General features: G+C 35.4%; 1 long non-coding RNA gene across 1 annotated transcript in view; it reads right to left on the minus strand.

Moving 5' to 3' along the window:
* The window catches only part of LOC145509487 (uncharacterized), a 63,882-nt gene that overhangs the window by 22,524 nt on the left and 19,740 nt on the right, over positions 1-21,618 (minus strand). Inside the window, exon 2 of the long non-coding RNA XR_014056112.1 lies at positions 19,417-19,572. This is a non-coding gene — a long non-coding RNA (uncharacterized LOC145509487). The remainder of the gene's footprint in view (positions 1-19,416; positions 19,573-21,618) is intronic.

Genomic DNA, 21,618 nt, shown 5'->3' on the forward strand with positions numbered 1-21,618 from the left:
TTACTTTATTGTTAACATTTATAATTTACCTTAATATTTTAAGAGGTACACTTATTACTGACACCATCTTCATATGGAATTTCTGAGAAGTAAACACAAATTTAAGATGCAATGCAAACTTTCTGACACTAAATCTTCCTGAAATGATTAAATTAATGATGGAGGTGAAGGAGTCAGAGATATTTATGATCCTGGCTTAACACCTTCCTCAAATTTAGTGTATCACAGTATTTGGGCATAATAATTTTATGTGTTACACTCAACTAGCTCATTATATGGTACCTAGTTTAATCCTTCTAGAAATCCTATGTGGCAGAAGAAAGCATATGTACTTTACTGATGAAGAAACAGACTCAAAGATTTAGTAACTCTAGCCTGAACTGACTCACTGGAAAAGACCCTGATGCTGGGAAAGTTTGAAGGAAGGAGGAAAAGGGGACAACAGAGGATGGGATGGTTGGATGGCATCACTGACTCAATGGACATGACTTTGAGCAGGCTTTGGGAGTTGGTGAGGGACAGGAAAGCCTGGCATGCTGTAGTCCATGGAGTCACAAAGAGTCAGACATGACTGAGCGACTGAACTGAACTGAACTACACTTTTACAGTTAATAAATGGTTAAGCAATATTCAAGATGGTAAAGAATCTGCCTACAGTGCAGGAGACCCAGGCTCGATCCCTGGGTCAGGAAGATCTGGAGAAGGGGAATGGCAACCCACTCCAGTATTTTGCCTGGAGCATCCCATGGACAGAGGAGACTGGTGGGCTATAGTCCATGGGGTCGCAAAGAGTCAGACACGACTGAGCGACTAACACTAACAATAGCCTTTTACAGTTAATAAATGGTTAAGCAATATTCAAACTCTCTTACCTTTTTGCTATCCCTTACTATAATATCTTAGCACAGATAAACTCCAGGGTAGGAATAGGAGTCACAAAGATACTTTCCTACAGGCATTAGGTATAAATTCAATTTTCTTCATGTTTAGGAAACATTCAGTTTGCCTAACATTAGTATATTTTGGATGTTTACAGTGAAACAAAAGTAAATAAATAACAAAATACAATTTATTTACATTAATATTTCAAGTTAAGAGTACTTCAAACCACTATTTTAAGAGTTCTTTGGTTGTTCTATGTATACATATTAGAATAATCCTGTATGTGGCAGCTTGGATCTAATTATAGCAAATAAGCAAATGTGGCATTTCTGTAAACTACTCTGCAATTGAGTGTACTTGCTATTCATTGGTAGATTCACCCTCTATACCCATACATTAAAATAAGAAGAAAATGATGGTTCCAAATTCTACCATTGGTAAGGATAAGGCTTACTACATTCTGCTTCCTAGATGAGAACTGGTTTAAGTCTTGATGAGAGTGAGCTTGCAGTTCGGAGGTCTCGGTTTCTCCAGCTATGAGGAGTCAGGAGAAATAGGAAATAATGATTCCTATAATAATAAGTCTAAATCATCTTCCTACTATATTTTTATTGGAAACTTATTTTTAAAAGTTCAAATTCAAAACTATGTGACCTTAAATAATGCTCATTTTAAATGGACTGCCAGTCATTAAAAAATCTGAGAAGACAGTTGCAAAGATTGTGACAGACCTAGTACAGTTTTAATTATTTTGGACAGAAGGAAAAAATGAGAACTGAATCAGTTTTCATTTCTCCTGTTGTAACAGCACATGTGCAGGGTAATTTTTTTATACAGAGTTTTGCTCTTCTGTAGAAATATTAAGACCTGCTACCTTTATACTTTATTTTCATGCTTCTAGGGTTTGCTATAGAACTTTAATGTTCGTGCTTTCGTTTCACAGGATTAAATATTAAACAATATCACTAACTAGATATGGTACATTTACTTTCCAAGTAATTGGATTGTAGATGAACCTGCTGCTACTGTTCATTAGTCTGTAACTTCATAAGACTTTAACTTTATTCTCATTTTATAGCACTGCAATGTGGAAACTTTCCACAGAGCAGAGAAAAGCTGAAAATGGTGGCTAAGGCTTGCCATTGCCTTTGGAATACATTATCATGCTCGCCAACAAAGGTGTCAGGCCATAAGTGTTGAACTATAATACACAGCATGCCAAATCCTTCAAAATTCCTCACCTCAACATAGATGTCACTATTAGTATTTAACAGTAGCTTTACTTTCTTTAAACAATTAGCTTTAAAGTAATACATGATCATTGTAGAAGATATGGTAAATTGACAAATTTTTTTAAATCATCTACGATTTCTCTGCTCAGAGATAAGACTGCAAACATCTTGCTGCTTATGTACATGTTAAAAGTTTACACATATAAAATCTGTTATTCTTCTTTTAACATTATATATTGAGCACTTTCCCTATTTTAATACTCTTCCAAGTATATTTTAAAAGAGCTGCTTATTCTTTATTCTTATAGCTGCACTGATAAATGGGTAATCATTCATTGCAGGACATTTGGATTGCTTCCAATTGTTTGCTGCCATAAATAATGACATGGTAAAATCTTTGTGCATAAATCTTTGTCTTCATTTCTGATAATTTCTTTAGGACAGAGTCCCAGAAATAGAACTGCTGAGTCAATCAGAATGAATATGTTTAAAGTTTGGGTATCAGTCCAAACTTGCTTTCCTAAAAGGCTTTATGATCATATTTGTACACCTATCATGAGTTTATGATTATGCCTCTCACTACACCCTATCTGATTTGTAACTTGAAAAGCACTTTAATTAACTGCCTAATACTAGTCTAATATTTGAATAAGTTATGATACCATCACTAGATGGAATAATATGCATTTCATTAAAATTAAAATTATGCATATTATGTTGTTGCATTAAGCTTATTGATGATATGCTATTAAGCAAAACACATGATATAAAATTAAATATACTCCATCATTGCAACTGTGTATGCATATGGAGATTATTCAACAAAGATGATAACCAATAAAAATAAAACCTAATAGTAGGAGAGTACCTTAAAAGGAGAAAACTTACTATATAGTTAATAAAAAACAATGTAACACTAAGTGCTTAGAATTCATTATTTCATTCCATTTTATAATAACCATGGAAAGAGGTTCTGAAGCTTGAAGATTTTACACAATGGTCTAATAATCATACAGGAATACAGTACGGTTCTGGAACCCAGGTTGCTGACTTCAAATCCACATTTAGGAAAGTAAGCTTACATTTGAATCCTTAAAACATGTTTCTAGTCCCTAAACTTCATAAGATGCTGTTACATATTCTTTATGGAAGAATAATATAAAATGTTGTATTTAATATAAACCACAATGAATAAGCTTATGATTTTATAGAAAATAAATACATTACTAAAAAACAAACAAAAAGGACTTGAAAGACACAATTCTGAATAGCAAAAAATGTTTCACAAAACATGAAAAAATAATACTCTACCTAACAATCAGTGAGATGCAAGCAAAACAATAAAATAACATCCATTCAACCCAATCTGAGGATGAAGAATAACTGTATGTTGCTCAGAATACACTATATTTTATTATTATGACTCTGACATAAATATATGTTATTATTTTAATATAACAAATGCTCAATTTCTTTTTATTGCCATGAATAAACATATGTATTATAGTAAAGATCTAGGTTGACTCTATGTTGACTCTGGAGAAGGAAATGGCAACCCACTCCAGTGTTCTTGCCTGGAGAATCCCAGGGATGGGGGAGCCTGGTGGGCTGCCGTCTATGGGTCGCACAGAGTTGGACACGACTGATGCGACTTAGCAGCAGCAGCAGCAGATTGACTCTTCATATAATTCATGACTTTATTTTTCTTAAACAGTCAGTAAATTTAGTATTTTTCATTGCAATGATAAAACACAGTCTTTAGTCCTTTCAAGGAATATTTATTGATTGCCTATCAAATGCTAGGCATTATTGTAAGAGATATGGATATATACTGTATCCAACAAACAAAAATACTTCCCTTTTTTTTTTTTTTTAGGTAGGCCCTTTTTAAACTTATATTCTCATATGGAATTCAGATAGCAATCAAGATAAATCACTAAAGTACATATTCCATTACATATTGATAAATTATAAGCAAATGCCTAAAATAAGGCAGAAAAGAGAGATATGAAATTTTAGAGATGGGATATTGAAATTTTACATAAGACAGCCAGAGAAGGCATTGCTGAGAAAGTGACTTTGCTGTACAGACTTCAAGGAAATAAAAGAGCTCACTGTGAGGAAATCTGTGGCAAGAGCCTTCCAGGCAGGGCTAAGCAATGTTGGCAAAGACTCTGGTGGAGGACTTATTAGCTTGTTCATAGGAGCATAAAGGCCAAAGTAACTGCAACAGTGTAGTTAGGGAGACACAATAGGAGAAGACCAGAGAATTAATGGGGGCTACATGAGAATTTGTAATTAATGTGATCATTTACCCAATTTTATGCCGTTATTTAGGGGTGAATATTAAAACTATGTATTCACTCTCAAAAGTGTCCCAGTTTGGAATAATAAGTCACCATGATTGTAGTAAGAAGTTTGAATTTTACCTTAATAACTTGTCACTGATAGTTTGAATAGGTGGATGATATAATATATTTTGTGCTTCACTTAAGTAACTCATGTCTACATCAAGACTAGAGGTAAGGAGTTCAAGAACTGAGGGAAGTATATTTATTATTTAAATTTATCAAAATTTAATAATGTATTTCAAAGCAAAAGAAAAGTGTCTGGCCAAGATTATGTATAACATTTAGATGTCATGAATTTTTAATTCTTTTTAATTTGGAGCTAATTGTCCCTCTTCCTTTGCCTTTCATGACCTTGCAATGTTTTTAAGACCTCACAGTGATTATTTTGTGAAATGTACCTCAATTTAGATTTATCTAATATTCCCTCTTGTTCATGAGTCATATTGATTATTCTTAGTATTTCATGTCAGGATGTCACAATATAAATTTATCCCATTGCTGATGGTCTTAACTTTGGTCACTTGAGGTAGTATTTGCCTTGGTTTTACAACTATAAAATTGTCCTTTCTGTAATGAATAACTTATCAAATAATTTTAAAATGCATTGATTAGTTTTGTCTGAATAAATGATACCTTTATGGTTTTCAAGTGGTGATTTTCTAAATCTGTCAATCTTTTTATGTTTAAGGACATTCCATTGTAAGAAAAGTTTTACTTTTATTCTTCCCCTATAGATTTCCATTTTAATCAGAAAGTTATAAAGGTTTATAATGTTTTTATGTCCAAATGGTTTCAGAGCTGTCTAACAGAAACTCCTTCAAAGTATGTTCTGTTGGTAGGTCTCCTATCATTCTCTGACATGATTTCCCAATTTGACAACATAAGATGTTACATATTTCATCATGTGATTTCTCAGGCCAAGACACTGGACACACACACACATCATATCAACAAATACTGGAAACTACTGGTCTGTATAATCAAAAAAGATAGGGGAGTGAAAATCCTGGGGATTGAAACATGATGCACATGGGCAGGCGGCTTCACATGCATAGAGGCTGGGATGGCATCACTCAGTTCATGGAAAAAGAGAAAAAGTCAGCCATTCATTTGGATGTTTGGGGTCTCACTGTGCCAGAAATCTGGTTTTTTGGAGGCACATTTTGAGACTTGTGCCAAACAGAAAGTGCCGCTTGCTTCATTCCTCTCTGGTTCTGTGCCAGGGAAGACACATTTGAGTTTCAGAATCAAAATCAGAAGTTGCATTTTATGTGTTTTTCTTATTCTGGCAGAAGATTCATCTCCCTCTGCTCTTCTTTAAGTCCTTTCTCTGTTCTGCTAAGCTCTTGCCTTTGTGTGATTCTTAAAACTCTTTTAAGACCCAACTCTCATGTGCAGCTTCCTATTTTACATAAGTTTTGAACAGACGCTATTTCTGAGTGGGGAAGGAAATATACTGGCATGTTGTTTTTGAGGGAGAAGTTAAAGGTAATATTGCTAATTCTATATAGCAAAAAGTATAACCTTTTCCTCTAAGTTTCCTGAATAATAATATTTATCCTAGAACCAGTAACTTTTAACACTATCTTACTTTCTATTAGAAACAGAAAGAGGAGAAAACAGATTGACTTGTAAGGATAAGGGGAAATTATTAAGGAATAGAGGCCATATGTTCCACATTGTGCCAAAGCATCAGGATGAAAATTTTAAGAAATAATGAAGGAACAAGGATGAAAAAAAAAGAAAGAAGGAAAAAATGCAAGAAGAAGAAATAATTCACTTCTTACCTAAGTTAATAGTAACACTTTTTTCGGTATGTCACCTCCACAAACACTTTTCTTCCTTTGAATCTTTTTCTTTATAACAAATCCATAAATACAAAGCTATGTTGATCTATACTAGTCCCTAATATAACATTATTATGTGACAGAGATGGGGACAATGATAATAAAATGATATTAGTGCTGATGATTCACACTAAAGTTGATTTCTCATTATCTCCAGTTAGATAAACCACAAAAAAAGCACTTCATGTTTGGCTACTATCTCAAAACATTATAAAGTATGCTAAAGTTTAAATAACCTGAACTGCAATTACCTCCCAATTAATCCTGACACTAAAAACACTGTTGCCTATGTTTAACCCACAAACTTCTGATTTATTTACTAATAACTTATGATGAAATTATTTTTGCTCTCCATGATAAATTTAAGAAGCATGATTTTAGTCACTTTAAGATTTCATAAGAAGCTTACAGCCCAAGTCATAGCTTAAAATGTGTAATTTTCAGGCTTTCAATCATGTTCAAATATGAAAGAGTTGATGTATTTCCTATCCTACACTGAACAAATGTTCACAAAATTTTAAATAAGGTGTAATCACCAGTGGAGACAAACAGGTGAAATAACAAGGTGCTTTGGTAAGAAACTAAGAGCAAAATAAATTGTGTAGAAAATAATTTATATTGTTGCAAACAAACAAAAAACATCTCTTTTGGCAATAGTAAAGATTACTTTCCCTCATGTTAGCCCTCTCAAAAATTTAAAATGATTATAATTTTCCTGGCTATTAAATCCAAACTTCAATGACTAATCATATTGTTTTTAAGTTTCTAGAAGCATACATGTTCTATTCCTTGTGACTTATTAAAGTATATTCTTTCAGAAGACAAATTTTTATTTCAGAAAAGAAAAGACTTCATACTTGAACTGAAAATGGAGGATTGAGCAAAGTACATTTAAGAAGATAGGTTAAAAAACAGAGTCAAACAAAGCTCATTTTGACTTTGATAAAAGCTAAATTAATTTAAAGATGGGTCATATCCAAGACTTTTGATGCTCATAAATCAAATCAAAGAGCAATAGTCATTTATTATGAATGGCAATACAAATTCCTAATGATATTTAGGAGAGAGTTTCGTATTGTGAAAAACTCTAGTTTGATTAAGAATTGTGTATGTGTATGCGTTTGTATTTGTATATTTATATAGTCATAATTAATGCTTGGACAAAGCTATGGTTTTTCCAGTAGTCATATATGTATAAGAGAGTTGGACTATAAAGAAAGCTGAGTGCGGAAGAATTGATGCTTTGAACTGTGTGGTGTTGGAGAAGACTCTTGAGAGTCCTTTGGACTGCAAGGAGATCCAACCAGTCCATCCTAAAGGAAATCAGTCCTGAATATTCATTGAAAGGACTGATGCTGAAGCTGAAACTCCAATACTTTGGCCACCTGATGCGAAGAACTGACTCACTAGAAAAGACCCTGATTCTGGGAAAGATTGAAGCCGGGAAGAGAAGGGGATGACAGAGGGTGAGAAGGTTGGATGGCATCACTGACTTGATGCACATGAGTTTGAGTAAGCTCTGGGAGTTGGTGATGGACAGGGAATCCTGGTGTGCTGCAGTCCATAGAGTTGCAAAAAGTTGGACACAACTGAGCGACTGAACTGAATGAATATATATTTTAACATTTATATATTTATTTATATATGTACCCATGAAAGTGGAAAAAGTTCAAAGTGTTAGTCGCTTACTAATGTCTGACTCTTCGCGACCCCATGTAGCCTGCCAGGCTCCTCTGTCCATGAAATTCTCCAGGCAATAATACTGCAGTGAGTTTACCTGCCCTCTTCCAGGGGATCTCCTGACCCAGGGATCAAACCTGAGTCTCCTTCATTGCAGACAGATTCTTTACCATTGGAGCCATCAGGAATGCCATGTATATCCATATACATACATATATGTTTGTATATAATGTATATGTATTTAGATATAAATATACATATTTATTTGCATATAATTTCTTAGGTATGAATTTATATGAAATATTATAAATGCATATGAAAACTATCTAACAGAGCATATTGTTCCTTAAACATGGAATCATGTACTTAGACCATAAGTACTTCAGCATCTTCTACTGTAGACTGTCATATGATAACATCACAGTCTTTAATGTACAGTCCACACAATGAATAACTTGATTTATTCTTCAATCTTAAAAAAAAAAAAAAGTATGTTTTGGCACAACCATAAAATTAGGAAAGAATATGCAAGACTGATCAAATGATAAGTGCTCTGTTTTCTCCACTCTTTCCTAAGTCCATTAATCTGTCTTTCATGATACTACCTATGATATTTATGTCCGCCTAGAAACAATGAAAGTTCACTTTTCCCTTTTCTAAAAAAGTTGCTATGCTCTGTTGACATTTTAACCCTGGAGGAAAGCCACGCTGCACTACGCAGATGCTGCACATTGGTTCATTCATGCTAATTCTGCATAAATATGCTTATCTGCCATGCTCAAAATAGAATCACAGCAATATATTTTGAGGCATATATATATATATACACACACACACACATATATATATATATGATCCCCCCAAAAGAGTTTAAATGCAAACAAAATTGGAAAAGAGTTTCCATTTGATTTGTTGATATAATTAAAAATAGGTGTCATTAGTTCTTTTCTGATATTTTGAAATTATATCTTTTTTATTGGGAGAAACTGAGGTCTTAGGAACAAATAACATGCGTTTTTATCCTACATAGTATGAATCTGTGAGTCTGATCCAAGTTGAATACTCAACAAATATTTATTTTGCTCAAAGGTTGTAAACTGAAACCCTTAAATATAAAAACTTTTAAAATAATATTTAAAGTAGGAATTCTTTTTAGGACTATATCAAGTTTTTGTGCTTAATCGAGTTTGATTGCTGTTGCTTTACTCGAGTGAAAGTGAAGTGAAGTCGCACAGTCATGTCCAACTCTTTGCGACCCCATGGACTATAGCCTACCAGGCTCCTCAATCCATGGGATTTTCCAGGCAAGAGTACCGGAGTGGGTTGCCATTGCCTTCTCCAACTTAATGATATATTTCAATTTAAATTTGCTACAATACTATTATCTCTTTGCCCCATCTTTTTTATATTTTTTTTACTCCTTTCTTTTCTTCATTTATAAGTAATCAAAAATTTTTTCAGTTTTCTATTTACTCTTTTATCAGCTTACTAAGTATACATTCTCCTTCTAGTCTCTTAAGGGTTATCCTAGATATTATAACACCCATTCCTGAGCTTTTAAAATTTAATATAAATAAGTAATTTTACCACTTAGTTAATGACATAATTGATGCAATAATATTGTGTGTGTTATATAAATGTATTGGAGAAGGGCATGGCAACCCACTCCAGTATTCTTGCCTGGAGAATCCCATAGACAGAGTAGTCTGGTGGGCTGCAGTCCACGGGGTCGCAAAGAGTCGGATATGACTAAGCGACTAACACACATACAAATGTATAATATGACGATAACCACAAAGGAACTCCTAAATAGACACTTTTTCAAAGAAGAAATACAGATGGCCAATAGACATATGAAAAGATGCCCAACATTACTAATTAGAGAAATGCAATTAAAAACTACAATCAGGAATCACCTCACATGAATCAGAATGACCATTATCAAAAAGTCTACAAATAACAAAGACTGGAAAGAGTGTGCAGGAAAGGGAACCTTCCTACACTGTTGGTGAGAATGTGAGATGTGATTTGATGCAGCCATTGTGGAAAACAATATGAAGGTTCATCAGGAAACTAAATATCATATGATATGCCTTATACATGAAATAAAAAGGATACAAATGAAATTATCTACAAAACAGAAACAGAGTTACAGATGTAGAAAACAAATTTACCATTATCAGAGGTAAAGGGTGGGGAGGGACAAATTGGGAGATTAGGATTGACATAGACACACTACTATATATAAAACAGAGATATAGTTTTACAAGAAGGACCTAACATATAGCACAGAAAACTCTACCCAATACTCTTTAATGGTTTGTATGTGGAAAGATTCTAAAAAAGAGTGGATATATGCATAACTTATTCACTTTGCTGTACACCTGAAACTAACACAGCATTGGAAATCAACTCTACTTCAATAAAAAAATAATAATAATAATAACCAGAGGGCAAAAAAAGATTATATGCAAGGGAAAAGTGGTATTAAGACAAACAAATAACTAGTTTGTCACCACAAACAATGACATAGTATCTGTATGAGGTTGAAAGAAACCCATCAACCTAGATAGAATTTTATCCTAAAAAATATGAAGGCAAAAAAATGCTATTCTAGACAGAAAAAAAAATAATAACATAATTTTCAAATTAATTTCAAAAGGTTTGCACTGCAAGAACTAGTAGAATTTTTTCAGGTTGAAGGGAAAGAATAATGGATAGAAACCCAGATAAGCAAAAGGCATGATAAAAATTGAGAAAGATAAGCAGATGATAACACTCTAATGGCAGAAAGCAAAGAAGAACTAAAGAGCCTCTTGATGAGCTTGAAGGAGGAGAGTGAAAGAGCCAGATTAAAAGTAAATATTAAAAAACTAACATCATAGCATCTGGCCCCATTATTTCATGGCAAAGGGAAGGGGAAAAGGAGAGTAGTGACAGACTTCCTCTTCTTGGGCTCTCAAATCACCGCGATGGTGACTGCAGCCCTGAAATCAGAATACAATTGCTTCTTGGCAGGAAAACTATGACAAACCTAGGCAGTGTGCTGAAAAGCAGACATTACTCTGCCAACAAAAGTCTGCATAGTCAAAGCCATGGTCTTCCCAGTGGTCACATACGGTTGTGAGAGCTGGACTATAAGAAGGCAGAACACCAAAGAACTGGTGCCTTCAAACTGTTCGACCCCATGGACTGCAGCACACCAGGCTTCCCTGTCCATCACCAACTCCCGGAGCTTACTCAAACTCATGTTCATAGAGTTGGTGATGCCATCCAACCATCTCACCCTCTGCCATCCCCTTCTCCTCCTGCCTTCAATCTTTCCCAGCATCAAGGTCTTTTCCAATCAGGAAGTTCTTCACATAATGTGGCCAAAGATTGGAGTTTCAGCATCAGTCTTTCCAATGAATATTCAGGACTGATTTCCTTTAGGATGGACTGGTTGGATCTCCTTGCAGTGCAAGAGACTCTCAAGAGTCTTCTCTAACAGTTCAAAAGCATCAATTCTTCAGTGCTCAACTTTCTTTATAGTCCAATTCTCACATCCATACAAGACTACTGGAAAAACCATAGCTTTGACTGGATGGACCTTTGTTGGCAAAGTGATGTCTCTGCTTTTTAATATGCTGTCTAGGTTGATTACAGCTTTTCTTCCAAGGAGAAAGTGTCTATTAATATCATGGCTGCAGTCACCATCTGCAGTGATTTTGGAGCCCCAGAAAATAAAATCTCTCACTGTTTCCATTGCTTCCCCATCTAATTCCCATGAAGTGATGGGACCAGATGCCATGATCTTAGTTTTCTGAATGTTGAGTTTTAAGCCAACTTTTTCACTCTCCTCTTGCACTTTCATCAAGAGGCTTTATAGTTCTTCTTCACTTTCTGCCATGAGGGTGGTGTCACCTGCGTATCTGAGGTTATTGATATTTCTCCCGGCAATCTTGATTCCAGCTTGTGCTTCATCCAGTCCAGCATTTCTCATGATTACTCTGCATATAATTTGAGCAGAGTGACAATATACAGCCTTGACGTACTCCTTTCCCGATTTGGAACCAGTCTGTCTTCCCATGTCCAGTTCTAACTGTTGCTTCTTGACATGCATACAGATTTCTCAGGAGGCAGGTCAGGTAGTCTGATATTCCAATCTCTTTAAGAATTTTTCACAGTTTGCTGTGATCCACACAGTTTGTGATTCAAACTGTGGTGATGGAGAAGACTCCTGAGAGTCCCTTGGACAGCAAGGAGATCAAACTAGTCAATCTTGAAGGAAATGAACCATGAATACTCACTGGAAGGACTGATACTGAAACTGAAGCTCCAGTATTTTGGTCATCTGATGCAAAGAGCCGACTCATTGTAAAAGTCCATGATGCTGGGAAAGATTGAGGGTAGAAGGAGAAAAGGGTGTCAGAAGATGAGATGGCTGGATGGTATCACCAATGCAATGGACATGGAGTTGGGAGTACTTAGGGAGATGGTGAGGGACAGGAAGGCTTGGCATGCTACAGTCCATGGGGTCACAGAGTCAGACATGACTAGGCAACTGAACAACCATGAACAAAGACATTAAAAGGGGCAGTGAATAAGATGACAACTTCGTATCTAATATACCTAATGATACTGCCTCAGACAGTCAAAAATCTGCCTGTAATGCAGGAGACCCAGGTTCAATCCTTGTGTTGGGAGGATTCCCTGGAAAAGGGAATGGCAACCCACTCTAGTATTCTTGCCTGGATAATTCTATGGACAGAGGAGCCTGGCAGGCTATAGTCCATGGGGATCACAAAGAGTCTGACACAACTGAGCAACTAACACTCATTTCCAATATAAAAAATTATTTTTGTCAGCAACTGAGGCTCATCTTAAAAAATAAATTTTAACATTTTAAGATAATCTTGAATTTTGGGACAAATCTCACCTAGTCACAATCAACTATACTTTTTTATATATTTTTAGATTCCATTTGGTCCATTTTGATGAAAATCTGTATAGCTTTATTCATGAATCTGTGGTTTTCTCTTCTGCTAGTGTTCTTTGCGGAGAAGGCAATGGCACCCCACTCCAGTACTCTTGCCTGGAAAATCCCAAGGACAGAGGATCCTGGTAGGCTACAGTCCATGGGGTCGCTAGAAGTCGGACACGACTGAGCAACTTCACTTTCACTTTTCCCTTTCACGCACTGGAGAAGGAAATGGCAACCCACTCCAGTATTCTTGCCTGGAGAATCCCAAGGATGGGGGAGCCTGGTGGGCTGCCGTCTATGGGGTCGCACAGAGTTGGACACGACTGAAGCGACTTAGCAGCAGCAGCAGTGTTCTTTGACTGTACCACAGGGTAATACATGTTGACAAGAATGAGTTGAGAAGTATTTCTTCATTTTCTGTTTTCCGAAAACAATTACACAGATTCGGTGTTATTTCCTTTTTAGATTTTTGATTCACTTTGCCAGCATAGCTATCTGGTCCTGTCATAGTACTCTTGCTTTGGTGTGTGTGTGTGTGTGTGTGTGTGTGTGTGTGTGTGTGTGTGTGTGTGTGTGTGTGTGTGTGTGTGTGTGTGTGTGTGTGTGTGTGTGTGTGTGTGTGTGTGTGTGTGTGTGTGTGTGTGTGTGTGTGTGTGTGTGTGTGTGTGTGTGTGTGTGTGTGTGTGTGTGTGTGTGTGTGTGTGTTTTGATTTTCTGAGGGAAAGATATATAACTGTAATTTTGATTTCTTAAGATGATGCACAGTATTTCTCCAGCACTTTGCCTCACAAGTTCTACCTTTCTTTTCTGCTTCAAATTAGGAACTCTTGGGACTTCCCTGCTGGTTTAGTGGTTAAGAATTCTTGAAATGGAAGGAATGAGAGTTCCATCCTTGGTCAGGAACTCAGATCTTACATGCCTCAGAGCAACTAAGCCTGTACACTGCAACTAGTGAAGGTCTTGTGTTTTGGAGCCCATGCACCCCAACTAAAGAGTCCCTGGTACCCCAACAAAAGATCCCGCATGATGGAATGAAGATCCCACAAGCAGCAACCAAGACCTGACACAGCCAAATAAATAAACAAACAAACAATGGATGAACTCTACTGCTCAACTCAAGAACATTGCTAATCTCTGTCCAGGTGCCCTCCCACACTGCACCCTGGAAATTCTAGCTAGGCTACAAGGTTGGCCATCAGAAGCCTCATTTTATTCATTTTCTTCCTTCAAGAATCACTGTCTTCTGTTGCTCATGGTCCAATGCCTGGCAAATGTGTGTTTTGTATATGTTTTTTTCTTTTAACATGTGGGAATATATCTAGTTTCTCTTAGTCATAATCAGAAGCAGAAGCACTATAGCATTTTTAATCTGTGTTACAATTCTTCAATCAATTTTACAAAATACCAGTTATTATCCTTTTAAGTACTTGATCTGCTCAATTCCTTTCTCTTAAAACTTGATAACAAACTATACATTAGCTAAACTTGTTACTATGCTCTACAGAACACACTCATTTCTCTATTTTTCCCTTTTGACTTTTTATGCTTCCATTTGAATATTTTTTGCTAATCTATCTTCCAGTTAATTAATTTTCCTTTTAACTCCATGTAACTTTGCCATTAAACCCATTCATTTGCTTTTAAATTTTAGCTCTCATAGTTTATTTTATACAATATCCATATGACATATCTCTTAGCAGTTTCCAGTTTTCAGCAAAACTAACTCTTCTTAACATTTAACATATCAATCAGAATTATTTAAAATTTTGCCTCTAGTAACACCATAGTCTGAATTGCCTATGGGTTTCTTCTCTTGTTTTTCTCTTGGTAAAATTTTCTTGTATGCCTGGACATTTATTATTGAACATTACATATTTTATGCAGAAATTATAATAAAACCTAGTATCTGAATTGTGCATTACTGATCAAAAAAGCATGCACTTCTGATTCTGACAAGCAGTTAGATGAAAAGTAAATCATCTATACAAACATATGATATTGAACTGTTTGAAAGATTCATTTTAGGCTTCATGAACCCTTTTTTCCCTTTCACCCAAGATTTCAGAGGTTCCAGAGATATTAGTATGTGTATGTCTATCTCTCTATCTAGAGAGAGGGAAAGAGAGAGAATTTAATTTCTATTTGTTCTTAGAATAATGATTGATCCAACAAAACTAATTCCTCATAGCTGAAAGGGGAAATAGAATACCAATTTTAAAGTTTTTTTTATACTTTCATCTTTAGTTTATACAAATGATGTATCTAATTCAAAATGATGTTCTTGGTATATAGCAATTCAATGTTATACAGGATAAATTTATATGCCACTGAATAAATTATAGAAAATAACCAAGGGTATTTAATTTAAAAAGGAGGACAGATGTAATTTCAAATATTTTAAACCATTCATGTGAAAGTAATTAGATTTCTGTAGCTCAAAATAAAACCATGTAAGAAAGTTACAAGAAGGTATATTTGTAATCAAAATAAGGTCTAACTTTCTAAAATGATACGTAACTAAAATTTTCCAATCTTGTCATAAGTAGATGACCAGTCAATTAGTTTAACCAGATATTAAAGAACAATTTATAAAGCTCACGAGAAGGGTTGCTGCTTTGATTAGAAACTGAATATGAAACAGAAGTCACTGGGGAAAAAGGAGCTTTCTGGTTGTGAGTTTCTTAGATCTAGTTCACTGTAAACATTAAATAAAAGAATTTTAAAGACCTCTCTCACCCAGATGGTGTGGTTACTCCATAACTCACTAAAAAGACATGCCAATGTCCCCTGCTACAGAGAATTTTAAATTCCCTCTCTCATTTAAATTTTCTCTGTGGTCCTTTGTTCTTTTCTCTTCTATACTCCTTAATTCCATTTTCCATTCTCTACCATAAAATATAAAATATAAAAAAAGCTGAGTGGTGCAGCATTGAATTTGAACTGTGGTGCTGGAGAAAACCCTTGAGAGTCCCTTGGACTGCAAGGAGACCAAACCAGTTAATTCTAAAGGAAATCAGCCCTGCATATTCATTGGAAGGACTGATGCTGAAGCTGAAACTCCAATAATTTGGCCACCTGATGTGAAGAATTGACTCATTGGAAAAGACCCTGATGCTGGGAAAGATTGAAGGCAGGAGGAGAAGGGGACGACAGAGGATGAGATGGTTGGATGGCATCACCGAATCTATGGACATGAGTTTGAGTAAGCTTTGGGAGTTGGTGCTGGACAGGAAAGCCTGGCGTGCTGCAGTCCATGGGGTCACAAAGAGTCGGACATGACTGAGGGACTGAACTGAATTGAACTGAACCATAAAATACGTGATGTAAATAACTGTCATCTCAGCATGATTTGTAGGTTCAGTATATGGAATGACATTTTGTAGTCTGTATGAGTCATCAAGGAGTTCTTGAAAAAAATGGATATGTGAAAAAAACAAAAAAGGACAAAACTTCTGACTTTTTTGATCATATCACAAAATGATCTATCAGAATCCTCAAAGCAAATGCTAAACTCCTTCTCTGATATAGGCTTTTCAAGTGCATATATCTAATATTATCTTAATAATTGGGGTCTAGAAAGTCTTCAATCTACTTGCCATCCTTCACGTTCAAATAATTGATGTGTTGTGATTTGTGCTTGAATTCTTCATTTTTCCTTTAATCTCCTTTCTTATTTTTAATAAAAATTGGCTGGCAGTTTGCATAGTTTGTCTTGCCTGCTTGAAGTAATTCTCAGACTTTTATTTTTCAAACAAGAGTGTTTTTTTGTTTCTATTTCTTTTTTTGTGTGTCGAAACAAACTAAATTATCTCTTCTCTTAGCATGGCTTTTAATCTTCACAATAAAACACTTCTTGATACATAGTCTTTATCATTGTTCTTTTGATAATCCTCAATTTCAATTTTAATAACATTGCTCTTGGCAGTAATGAATTATTTATTGATAGAGTCAGTGTCAGTTTTATTTTTAATAATTAACTGTAGACTGATAATTTAGTTGTTAAAACAGTAAAATCTTTATCTTTCTGTTCTCTTCTCAGAGTAAAGTATTTCTAATCCTCATAATTTCTAATGGGACTAATATAGAGTGTGTTTCGGTCTTTTTAAAAACTCTCTTATGAAATAACTCTTTTCATGCCTGGCATATAGTTGATATATGATAATCACTTAAAATTACCAGGTAAATGTTAGTAGATAAATGTTACCTGGACAGTTGGATGAGAAAATATTTCACCAATATTAATATTAACTTCTGATCAAGAGCACTGCAACTTTTTCTTTACACAATGGCATGGTTAAACATCTACTTTTAGCCTACAAACATCTTTTGTTTAATTTTCACGTTTCATGATTTCATTAAGGAGACTGAAAATATGAATGCATTACCCTTACAAATTTTCTACTAACAACCTTAACTTCTGGTGAAAAAATTTCTGCAGAAAAAAAGGACTTTAGGAATTCTTCTTGTTAGTGATATGAAATTTTCCAACCCTACTTTTACAGTTATATGCATGGCCAGGCATTTTAGAAGTTTTCAGAGAAGATATATTATTTGACTTACTAAGGCAGAGAAGTTATGTTCAAGCCAGGCTAATTCTGTATGAGGTAAATTTTGACGTAAAACCTCCCTTTGCTCTTTCCACTGGGTGACCGAACAATAACACCTCTCAACTCCTATATGATGCAAGACATACTGCCTGTTATGATGTCTGTTTACTCAACATTCCCCAAATAGTCAAGTGGCTCTCTACAGCACAAAAATATCCTAGTGCATTTTCAGGCTATGTTGTCAGGAGATAAAATATCTTATGTAATGACCCAAGAGCTTTCTGATTCTTTTCCTTTCTTCTCTGAACTTTTTCTTTCATGGTGCCATATCATTTTTCACAGCCCAGCCTACGTTTGGAGTCAGTGAAAACGTTAGTCACTTAGTCATGCTCTACTATTTGTAACTTCATGAACTGTGGCCTGCCAGGCTCCTCTGTTCATTGGATTCTCCAGGCAAGAATACCAGAGTGGGTAGCCATTCCCTCCTCCAGGGGATCTTTCCAACCCAGGGATCAAACCTGGATCTCCTGCACTGCAGCCAGATTCTGAGCCATGAGGGAAGTCCAGCTATGTGTAACTCTGCTAGCTATATCATCACAAGGACACCAGGACTCTCCTTATGATACACAGTCTATTATATTACAGATCTCAGGACTGACAAATCAACTTTCACAGACCTTCTTGGGAGGGTTAATGTTAAGAGGAATTGCAATCCTTCTAGGGATTACAAATAATTTCTCCATTTATCTTTGCATCATTTTTATTCCTCACATTGTGCTTCATTACTTGTATTGTGGAAGACTAGATTCTAAATTATGAACAATAACAAACAAACAGAACTACAAATTGCTAACAAGTGCCTGAAGTTCTAATGCCCATTCAATACTGGATTGCAACTTAAATCACAGTTTTCGAACCAGTATGCATTTTTCTTACTATTTTGATATTTAGAGAGCAAGCATGGTGTCATCACAAAGACTGATTATGTGGCCTTTCACCATGCAGTCTCTTTAAATCTCCATGAGGAAAACAATATAAAAAAGACAGCCTGTGTGAAAGTGGAGGAAAAGCCTCTTACAACGTGACAGATAGGTAGCTTGTGAAAACAGACTGACAGAGTCAGGTGCACTTACCAAGTGTAAACTGCCAGCAAACTGTCAAATGCCAAAATGAATTAGACTTTCATACTCAGGAGTCTCAATTCTCAAATGTTTAAACATTCATAAACCTCACTAAGACATCCAGTCATGCTATGTTTCCATGGGTGTCCCTGCCACACCTACAGTTCTGTTCAGAAAAAGAATAATAATAATAAAGACATACTCTTTATCTTACATGAATATTTTATCAATATGCTTCTTACTCAGAAGAGAGGGAGAGAAATAGAGATTCCTTGGAAGACTGTCAGTGTGTCATACAGATATATCTACTTTCATTTTGATTACTTATTTCTGTTAATCTTTTCCAACATGTCTGTTTTAAAATGTGTATGCATCTTTTGTAATATGTCCTATTTTTGTTTCCAGTACTATTAACACAGCACAAGTTCGGGCTGGCTTATTTCAGAGCTTGTTAACTAATGACATGTAATTGTCTCCCTTCTTTCCCTGCCCCTGTGCCACCATCACGTATTTGTTACTTCAAATTAATAATAACGTCAGACAGAGGAAGTCAAATACCATACGTTTTAACTTATAAGTAGATTCTAAAGAAAGCAAACTCATAGAAACAGAGAACAGTTTGGTGTTTGTCAGAGGTGGCGGTGTGGCAGTGAAATGGGGCAAAGGTGGGAAAAAGGGACAAACTTTCAGGTGTAAGATCAATACTTTCTGGGGGTGTAATGTACAGCATGGTGTGTGTGCTCAGTCGCTCACTTATGCCCAACTCTTTGAGACCTCATGGACTATAGCTCACCAGGCTCCTCTGTCAGCTGTTTTCCAGGCAAGAACACTGGAGCGGGTTGTCATTTCCTACTCCAGGGGATCTTCCCGATCCAAGAATCGAACCTGTGTCTCCTGCATCTCCTACATTGGCAGCTGGATTCTCTACTACTGTGCCACCTGGGAAGCCCTGTGAGTATAGTTAACGAGATTATATATTTGACAGAGAATCAAGGAGTAAATCTTAAATGTTTCTATGGTGATAATAATTTCACAATATTGACATATATCATGAAGGCATTATGTTGTACACCTTAAACTTACACAATGTTATATGTTAATTATATGTCAACCAAACTGGAAAGAGAAAATAATGACTGAAGTACTCCAAATGCTTGTTATTTCCTGTCTTCCTGTTCCTCTTATTTTCTCTTTTTGTTCTCATTTATTCCTATGGCATTTATAGAAGGCAGCTATGTGTCTAACACTCACTTATGGAATGAGCAAGTTCAAGACACACTCATTTGGGGGCTGAATAATCAGTCTGCATTTTCTTCTGCCACAGAAAATCAGCTGAATATACTAAATGGGAAAGTAGCCTCATCATTTTCTTTTTCACCAAGTAGCAAGAAATATCACTTGTGAACTCTTGCCAAATATCTGTTGAAGAAAAGTTATCCATTAGCTTAGCATGGTTCTTCTGTCATTGTTGCAATGATGAACAGGAATAATATATACTCTTGTACTTGTCACTTAAAACATGTGACATTCATTGATTCCCTTTTCAACTAGTGTTATAAGGACCTTCTGTAACCTAAAGGACTGAAAGGGGTGAGGTGCTCCTTTTGTCTGCCACACATGTGGGTTACTTATGGAGCTCTTTAATTTCTCCTGAGTGCTTTCTTTTAAAGTCATAAAGAATATATTACACTATTGTTTAGTACTTGAAAGTGCTACAATATTTTGAATTCCATCAACATTAAAGAAACTATACTATAAAGAAACTGTGAAATAAAATGCTGTTTCTAAGCACAAAACTACTTTGACCAGGTGCAACCAAACATTTTAACATACTGTTGTAAAGTTTCTTTTTACTCTTTTTGGTGATGGGCACCTGTTCTTTTTTTTTTTCAATCAACATAGCACAACTATGATAATACAGTTCCATCTTGAATGATGTCTTTCTTCCACTGTCACCTAAACAATTTCCTTCTTTCAGAGTATTCATCATAACTTATCATATGTATTTATTTGTATGTTTATATTGCATTGTCTTTCCCTAGACTATAAGCTTTGTGAAGATATTAACAATGCTTATTTATTTTCAATATACATAAACTTCATATGTGCCATTTAAGAGCTGCTCAATAAACAACACTGGAGAAGGCAATGGCAACCCACTCCAGTGTTCTTGCCTGGAGAATCCCAGGGACAGGGGAGCCTGGTGGGCTGCCATCTATGGGATCACACAGAGTCGGACACGACTGAAGTGACTTAGCAGCAGCAATAAACAACTGATTATTGGATGAGTGGATGGTTGGAGGTATATTCTTTTAGCTTATTTTTGGCTTAGTTACACTGTTAGCTGGCATCAAAAGAAATGTGGACCACTAAAAAAGGCTTGGCTCAGTCAACCCTGCATCAAACACTCTACCAATATATTATGAAATCGCTTTCATAAAAAATTATAAGATGAGTCTTTGGTACAATTTCTGGCATCAAATAAGCTCAGTAAATATTTTAAGTTTAAATAAAAATCTGATATATTTGCCAGTGAATGCTCTTACAAATTTCTGGAGTTTTCAATTTTTTTTTTACACTCCAGTTACCTATTCCTCTTCTTTTGTTTATGTTTTCTTTCAGTTGTGTAGAGCCCTCAAGCTCCAATTGTGGCCATATTAAGTTCTTCATCTATTATATTTCCAATATAACATGGTTATTGTTAGGAATGTAACAAAAAGAGGAAAGGCTTTTAAAGATAATATAAAATAAGTCCCAAGAGTAAGGTGTTATGTATAAAGAAACAAACACAAAAAAGAAAAGTGTCTAGTAATATGAGAAAATAATAAAACTCCATTTTATTTTAAGAACACACTAGTCAAGAGAACACATTGGTCATAGCAAACATGCTCTCCCAACACAAAGAGACTACTCTACATATGGACATCACCAGAAGGTCAATACTGAAATCACATTACTATGCTCTTTGGAACCAAAGATGGAGAAGCTCAAAACA

The sequence above is a fragment of the Giraffa tippelskirchi genome, chromosome 1, assembly GCF_054371585.1.
Source record: "Giraffa tippelskirchi isolate mGirTip1 chromosome 1, T2T-mGirTip1v1.2.pri, whole genome shotgun sequence".
Taxonomy (NCBI): domain Eukaryota; kingdom Metazoa; phylum Chordata; class Mammalia; order Artiodactyla; family Giraffidae; genus Giraffa; species Giraffa tippelskirchi.